Here is a 9,052-nt window from a genome sequence, read left to right as displayed (position 1 = left end):
GCAAGAACAATAAAAAACTATATAGTTACCATAATATAGATTCTAATGAAGTGAACAGTCCGTTATGGTGTTTTATATAGCTATATAAGGAAAAAAACAGTTCTATATATACGAATAAAATGTTAGTTTAGAGCGAAAGAGCTACTTCCGCCCTCCCTTTCCGTTCAGGCACTTCCACCCTTACTGTCTGGTCTGGTGTTGCCGCGACATCATTTCCGCTTTGCACGCGTGTGCGCCCGACATCAATGTGCTCCCATACATCCGGTAAGCGCCGAGGGGGATGCGTCATTGGTCATGTGGTGTCCTATGCCCCTGAGAGGCTAGGTTCCATCTGGGCATCAAAATGCGATGCCTTCCGCCCTTTGGTAACCGGCATCTTCTCTACTTCCGCCCTTACAGCGCATATATATGTAATCCTTCTGTAACTAATGAAGAATAAAAGTATAAATAAAAGATTTCCAAATCGATCTGTATATATTTTTTGAATCCCATAATGTTCTCATTGCATTGTTATAACTCTACATATAAATAAATAAATAAGCACAATATTAAACTGGATACAGGAATAATAAAAAAATGAAATAATAAATAGTAAATTATATATATATATATATATATATAATGTTTTGGATGACTAGTTGTTACATTCTGTATATATTTAATCCTTTCAATGAGGATTCTTAAATGTCTTTGTTCGTGGTGGCTCTTATTTGCCCAGTTTAAAAGTTTGTAACAGTTCTTGATATAATAAAAGCATTAAGCATGTTCATAAATTCTGCAGTCTAAGATGATATGAAAAAATTTTCTCTTCCCTTCTTCTTATCTTCCTTTTATTTACTTCTTTTCTCCAAGGGTTACAATAAAGTCATTGAGGCACACTCATAAGTTCTGCAATCTGCGATGAAAAACTTTCTCTTCTTTCCTTCTTCTTCTCTTCCTTTTTTACTTCTTTTCTCCAGGGGTTGAATGATAGTCGATGCACAAATCTTCAGGGGATTTATGCATAATGGATGTATATATTGATAGTAAGGAGTTATAACTACAGCACCTGGTATTCTCGTGGGGTCTCCCATCCCAGTACTGACCAAGCCCATCCATGTATATCTTCCAAGATCAGATGAGTTTGGGCATGTGCATGGTGGTATGGCTGTAGAGATCAATATTAACCCAAACATTCAACATCTGCATATTCCCCATCCAAATTATGAGCTTTTAGAGTGTGATCTACCATACCAGGTATTCCCAGGGGGTCAGCCTTCCTTGTACTAGCCTGGCCCACTTAAATATAGGCAACATCATGTGGTATGATGGTAGACTACAACTCAAAGTGCAAAATCTTTATATGTCCATTTTCATAAAAAGGGGGCTATTTCATAACCTTCATTAAAACCATTCGGTGTCAATGACACCGAATGGATTCAATGAAGGTTATGAAATAGCTCCCTTTTTATGAAAATGGATGTATGGTAGCACATTGATGTCGGGCGCACACGCGTGCAAAGCGGAAATGATGTCGCGGCAACACCAGACCAGACAGTAACGACGGAAGTGCCTGAACGGAAAGGAAAGGAGGAAGTAGCCCTTCCGCTCTAAACTAACATTTTATTCATATATAGAACTGTTTTTTTCCTTATATAACTATATAAAACACCATAACGGACTGTTCACTTTGTCATTAGAATCCGTATTATGGTAGCTATATAGTTTTTTTATTGTTCTTGCAACCCGGAAGCACTTACGCTCCTGTGACCCCTAATGAGTATTTGGAGGGGTATAAATAGAGAGTAACCCCTCCAAATCAATATCCCCTTGAAGAAGTCTTTAGACGAAACCCGTTGGAAGTAGCAGCATCTGAGCCCTTGAACTTTGACTCCTCTTCTATCCAGATAAGCTGATATCCTCCTTTTGTTCAATAATGGTCCTTTCAGATTTTACATTTTTATTTTTTCTAAATCCCCATACCCTACTGTCACTGTATTTATTATGTGATTTTATTTTCATTTGTTATATTAAATATATCTATTTTTATTAGCTGTTGCACGTTACTCGTATATTTGCACAGTTTAATTTTTGCACTAGCACTTTACAGCTAATTAGCTGTTTATGTCACTCTGAATTTTTTATGCATTAGCACTTTATAACTAACCAGTCGCCTATTGGTCAGTCACCTTTTTTATTCATATATATATATATATATATATATATATGTTATATACAATATAGATTCCCAAGGTCCGGCACTCCAGCTAAAAACCAATATCCTGCAGGGGTGCCCTCACAAAAGGGTTAAATAAATAGGAAAAGGTGCAGCACTCCCCGATAATAAAGCACACGACTACAGGGGTAGTAAAGAACGTTTCAGTACTTTTACTACTATTTTCACCAATACAAAACATACATGCAAGTCTTACCTTAAATACACCCATTACCCAATGTGCATGAAGCGCGCCAACTGCAACACACGCATTGGTCGGCGGCGGATCCGGATGACGTCACCCAGACGTGCATCATCAACACAAGACCCAACTCCCTCACCATAGTAACTAGTAAACAATGCGGACAGACACTGAAGTAGCAGTGCCGGTAATAAGGCAATAGTAACATCATGCTAAAGGCAACGCACATATCTCTCCTTGGGCAACATGACATAATAAACAATAACAACAAGAAAAGATTTAGTTTGATGGGCATTATACATACAAAATCATATCTCAAATATATCACAAAAGATATAAATAAAGATAAAGATTAATAATATTAAAATCAATATATATATATATATATATATATATATATATATATAAATTATTAACATAAGCCAAAAAGTTAAGCAAAAAAATATATACGCAAAAAAAAAGAAAGAAATAAACAGAGAAAAATAAATAAAGAAAATAATAGAAGCATGACAATCCCAGTGAATAATTCAGACCATGTGGTGTAACCACATCCAAACGGTGTATCCACCTCGCCTCACATTGTAACTAAAAGCTGTTTCTATCCCCACCCCTACTTGGTTGTGGGATGAGATCAATCATGCTATAGCAAAGGCACGCCAAACTATGATGAAGATCCAAAAAGTGGCGAGCCACTGGTTGATCACTTGAACCACATGACAATGCAGCGCGAATACTTGAACGATGCATTGCCATGCGTTCTTTGAATTTACGTTAGGTTTTGCCACCATAGGAGAGTCCACAAGGGCATGTGATCTGATAAACTATGAACGAGCTATTGCACGTCAGATGATGGCGAATAAAAAATTGTTTGCCAGAATGAGGATGCGTAAAAGTATCACCTGGGATCAGGTACCTGCAATTTATGCATAAACACCTAAAGCAACCATTTTTCTTAGTAGACAAAAATGCTTCTTAGAGGATATTATGCCACAATTAGAAATATCAACTTTTATGAGGAGATCCCGTAAATTTCTACCCCTAGAGTAAGTTGACATGATATCAGTATCAGTCAAACCCAAGACTTCATCGTATTTAACGATAGGCCAGTATTTTTTTGATGCTCTATTGATATTCGGGGACAAAACATTAAACTTGTTGACTCAAAGCAATACCTTTTTCTTAATACTGGTTTAACGTTTTGCCAATAGGATTTTTCTATCAATCAGTATTACTTTATCCTTTGTGGCAGATAAGCTAGTCCTACTGTAACCCGTGCCGTAAACTTATCAATAAGGGCATCAATCTGCTCCAATGCAGACTTGGTGTCATCATTGATCCTCCTAACCCTCAACATCTGGGAATATGGTAAATCCAACTTTAAGCTATTAAGGTGACAGCTGTTCATATGGAGCAAAATGTTGCGGTCAGTCTTCTTTCTAAAGACAGTCGTGGTTAAAGCTGATAAGGACATCCAGAAAATCAGTACAGTGCTGATCCATTCTAACTGTAAATTTAACAGGATTTGTTATGTGTGTCAAATAATTGTGATAACACAGTATCACTGCCCTGCCAAATCATAAAAACATCATCTATAAATCTGGTATAGAATAGAATATTAGCAGAGATACATCTGAAAAAAACAGCTCATGCTCAATACCAAACATATAGTTATATGCATAAGCGGGTGCCACCGCTGAGCCCATGGCACAATCCATAAGCTGCAGGAAGTACCCAGCGTCAAATGTAAAAAAAAAATTGTCATCACAAACTCCATTATCTGAACACAGAATTCAACAAAGCTTGTCTCATGTAGAAGACTTTGGGCCTGATTCAGACCCACTCGCAAGCGGCTGTCCGCTCGCAAGTGGGTCGATGTTGTGCTCTGCGCATGCGCACGACGGCGGGAGCTCTGTCGTGCGCATGCGCCAGACGCGATGAGCGAAGGACTTTCCTTCACTCGTTGTGTCTGATCGAAGGGGGCGTGCTGTCGATGTTGATTGACAGCACGCCCCCTTTGGTGGGCGTGCCGGGGGCGTGCCTCCCTGACGGGGGCGTTCCCACGGGAACGCCTACCGTCAGAAGCCGGCCCACTGACATCACTAGTGATGTCAGTGGGAGTGATTTTGGCTCTGATAGAGCCAAAATCACTCCGGGGCTTGCGGTTGAAAACCTCAACCGCAGGCTCCGGCTCGCAGTTTCGATGGTCGCGATGGTCACGACCATCGCGGCCATCAAACTGCACGCTCGTATAGGCTGTGGGTGGTGACCCACAGCTATACGAGCGTCCAGGAGGACGCTCCATAATTATGGAGGGCGGCCTTCATTCAGAGCGTGCGCTCTGCTCAGAGCGTACGGCTCTGAATGAGGGCCATTGACTCAGCAAATCTTTAATAGCCTTCAAGCCCTCACAATGTGGGATAACTGTATACAAACTAGTAACGTCAGCACACACCAACCAGGATAACGCTAGCCTTACGTAAATTACAGCCTCGATCAAATTTTGAACCAAGCTCCTCTAGTGCCTGTATCAAGACATATATTCGGATGCTTGATGATGAGGTCTCCAAAATATTGAAACAGCCTAGTGTTCCTCATCCTAATTTAACACTATCGGAAAGAGCAGCCATTAAATCACTATCTGAGAACTCTAATTGTGTAATTGGTCCTGCAGATAAGTGTGGGGCAGTGGTACTTCAGGATATCGATGATTACAGATTGGAGATTCAACGCCAATTATGTGATGTTACGACATATTGTAAATTGAATGGTGACCCTACATCTACATTCAAATTAGAATTAATGAACATTCTTAAAAGTGCTATGGAGAAGAACATTATTGAAGAACCACTCTTCTTGGCTTTATTACCAGAGTTTCCAATAATCCCGCTATTATATATGCTTCCAAACGCACATAAGGGGATTAATCCTTCACCGGGTCACCCAATTATCAGCGCAAGGGGATCCTTGGCACAACCATGTTCAATTTTTATGGACTCCAACTTGCAGCCATTGATTCAGCTACATCCAATTATTTTATTGGACACTACCATGTTGCTTAACAAATTACATGATTTGGGTAATATTCCACAAGAATCCTGGTTGGTGTGTGCTGACGTTACTAGTTTGTATACAGTCATCCCACATTGTGAGGGCTTCAAGGCTGTTATAGATTTGTTGAGTCAAAGTCTTCTATATGAAACAAGCTTTGTTGAATTCTGTGTTCAGATATTGGAGTTTGTGTTGACAAAAAATGTTTTCTATGTTTCACGATGGGTACTTCCTGCATCTTATGGGTTGTGCCATGGGCTCAGCGGTGGCACCTGATTATGCAAACAACTATATGTTTGGTACTGAGTATGAGCTGTTTTTTTCAGATGTATCTATCTCTGCTAATATTCTATTCTAAACCAGATTTATAGATGATGTTTTTATGATTTGGCAGGGAGTGATACTGTGTTATCACAATTATTTGAGAAAAAACTAAATTCTGCGCTGGAGTGTAGGTTCAATGAATAACATTTATTTTATAATGACACCATAGATATCACATTGTATATAAATGTAAAGCTAATGTTCTTATTCCTTTATTAAATTTGAATAAACACTAAAATCAGTGTAAATAAAAGCCTTCACTAAAATTTAAGTAATAATCTAGGTATACCATAGAAACATCGATAAAAATGACAATGCATATAAAACAGCAATACATATGACTACAGTCAGGTGCATAAATATTGGGTCATTGACAGAATTTTCATATTTTGGCCTCTTTTCTCCACCACAATGGCTTTGAAATGAAACAAACAAGATGTGCTTTAACTGCAGACTTTCAGATTTAATTTGAGGGTAATTACATGCAAATCAGGTGATCGGTGTAGGAATTACAACGGTTTCTATATGTGCCTCCCACTTTTTAAGGGGCCAAAAGTAATGGGACAAACAAAACAATCCTAAATCTAACTTTCACTTTTAATACTTTGTTGCAAATCCTTTACAGGCAATTACAGCCTGAAGTCTGGAACGCATAGACATCACCAGACGCTGGGTTTCATCCTTGGTGATGCTCCGCCAGACCTCTACTGCAAACGTCTTCAGTTCCTGCTTGTTTTTGGGGCATTTTCCCTTCAGTTTTGTCTTCATCAAGTGAAATGCATGCTCAATCGGATTCAGGCCAGGGGATTGACTTGGCCTTTGCATAACATTCCACTTTTTAGCCTTAAAAAACTCTTTGGTTGCTTTTGCAGTATGCTTCGGGTCATTGTCCATCTGCACTGTGAAGCGCCGTCCAATGAGTTCTGAAGCATTTGACTGAATATTAGCATACAATATTGCCCGAAACACTTCAGAATTCATTCTGCTGCTTTTGTCAGCAGTCATTTCATCAATAAATACAAGGGAACCAGTTCCATTGGCAGCCATACATGCCCACGCCATGACACTACCACCTTCACTGATGAGGTGGTATGTTTTGGATCATGAGCAGTTCCTTTCCTTCTCCATACTATTCTCTTCCTATCACTCTGGTACAAGTTGATCTTTGTCTCATCTGTCCATAGGATGTTCCAGAACTGTAATGGCTATTTTAGATGTTGTTTGGCAAATTCTAATCTGGTCTTCCTGTTTTTGTGGCTCACCAATGTTTTACATCTTGTGGTGAACCCTCTATATTCACTCTTGTGAAGTCTTCTCTTGATTGTTTACTTTGACACACATACATATACCTCCTGGAGAGTGTTCTTGATTTGGCCAACTGTTGTGAAGGGGTTTTTCTTCACCAGGGAAATAATTCTTCTGTCATCCACCACAGTTGTTTTCCGTGGTCTTCCGGGTCTTTTGGTGTTGCTGAGCTCTCCGGTGCGTTCTTTCTTTTTAAGAATGTTCCAAACAGTTGATTTGGCCACACCTAATGTTTTTGCTATCTCTCTGATGGGTTTGTTTTGATTTTTCAGCCTAATGATGGCTTGCTTCACTGATAGTGACAGCTCTTTGGATCTCATATTGAGAGTCGACAGCAACTGATTCCAAATGCAAATGTCACACCTAGAATCAACTCCAGACCTTTTACCTGCTTAATTAATAATGAAATAATGAGGGAATAGCCCACACCTGTCCATGAAATAGCTTTTGAGTTGATAGTCCCATTACTTTGGGCCCCTTAAAAAGTGGGAGGCACATATAGAAACCATTGTAATTCCTACGCCATTCTCCTGATTTGGATGTAATTACCCTCAAATGAAATCTGAAAGTCTGCAATTAAAGCACATCTTGTTTGTTTCACTTCAAAGCCATTGTGGTGGTGAATAGAGGCCAAAATATGAAAATTCTGTCAATGTCCAAATATTTATGCACCTGACTGTATATATAAAATTTGTATCAGCTAAGTGATTAATTCCAAAACCTAATTTAGCAGCAATTTAAATGACAGTCTTGTTATCCGGACTTGCAGATGCAGACCTGCAGGGACAGCTGCACTCAGCCAACTCTGGGACACAAACAACGTTGGGTTTTCCCGAAAAAGCCATTATAAGCAGTAGGCTAAGAAATTCTTAGGCCGATGACACTGTAACAAGGAAATCCGCAGCATGGGGTTCCGCTGTCATAATGTCAACCAGACCTGGTCTATGCAGCCACTGATACTGTAATGTAGCATTTGGCATGCAGGTACACCCGCAGTTGCACATAGAATATAGGCATGCCACATATCATTTTAATCAGCAGAAGCTTTTGCATCCTATTCGCATCACTTTGTGAATAAGACGCATATTAAGGGAAAATAAGTACAAAAAGACGCTCAACAATACCGAGTCGCACTGCGCTCAAGTGTTATGTGTAACGCGACTTGTAGTGCATGGAGGATAGATGTATGTGGACACATCTCTAGTATGTATTTTTCTGGTGCACTACAGGTACCAGAAATGCATGGCATGGCTAAACAATTACATCATGTTTGCATACATCTTTGAATTAGGCCCATGTGCAATCTTACCACTAATCCCAATGAAATACATTCCAGATCCGTGCAACTCAGTATATAATATGCATTGATTTACTAATTTTACATACTCAGTTTGCGGCCATGCTACATAAATAGACTTTGGGAATGAGTTGCATATCACTAATATACATTCATAAAATGTTTCATTAGCAAAATTAAAATGTACTGTTACTAGAGGCCACTTACTTTGAACAATTGCCATTATAATAGTAACCAGTCCACCTTTAGAAATAATTCAAATAATGTATAATGGGTAATTTTTATGGCAGAGTGTATTCCCACACAGCGGGATAAGCTATTTACACAGCGTAAATGAAAGGCATTACTTACAATTGAAAGCATTAGTGGCAATAAGACAGCAAACCCATTTTTTCCAACACCTGTAGGGGCGCAACACTCATGGTTGCAGTGTCCATAATGCATTTGCCTTAAATTGTGCTACTGCCTGGAAATTAATAACCCACTTCAAAGTGCATCATGACATAACAAGGATATACAGTATTTGTAAATGTGTCTTTGGCTCTGTTTATTTTTTTCACCATAGGAGTTGGCACCAACCTTGCAACAATTAGTGCTGTTCTTCTCATTGCTTGTATTTATATGTCTTGCAATGTTTTGTATTCCATGATCCATCCCCGGAACAGGTACTATATAAAATACT

General features: G+C 39.1%; 1 pseudogene; it reads right to left on the bottom strand.

Moving 5' to 3' along the window:
* Positions 1 to 1,036: 1,036 nt before the first annotated feature.
* LOC148477043 (5S ribosomal RNA) lies at positions 1,037 to 1,155 on the bottom strand (annotated as a pseudogene).
* Between the last annotated feature and the right edge of the window lie 7,897 nt (positions 1,156 to 9,052).

Source organism: Taudactylus pleione, unplaced genomic scaffold, assembly GCF_031769625.1.
Source record: "Taudactylus pleione unplaced genomic scaffold, aTauple2 ptg000755l, whole genome shotgun sequence".
NCBI lineage: Eukaryota > Metazoa > Chordata > Amphibia > Anura > Myobatrachidae > Taudactylus > Taudactylus pleione.
The sequence above is the reverse complement of the archived record's forward strand: the minus strand, read 5'-3'. Positions and strand labels throughout refer to the sequence as shown.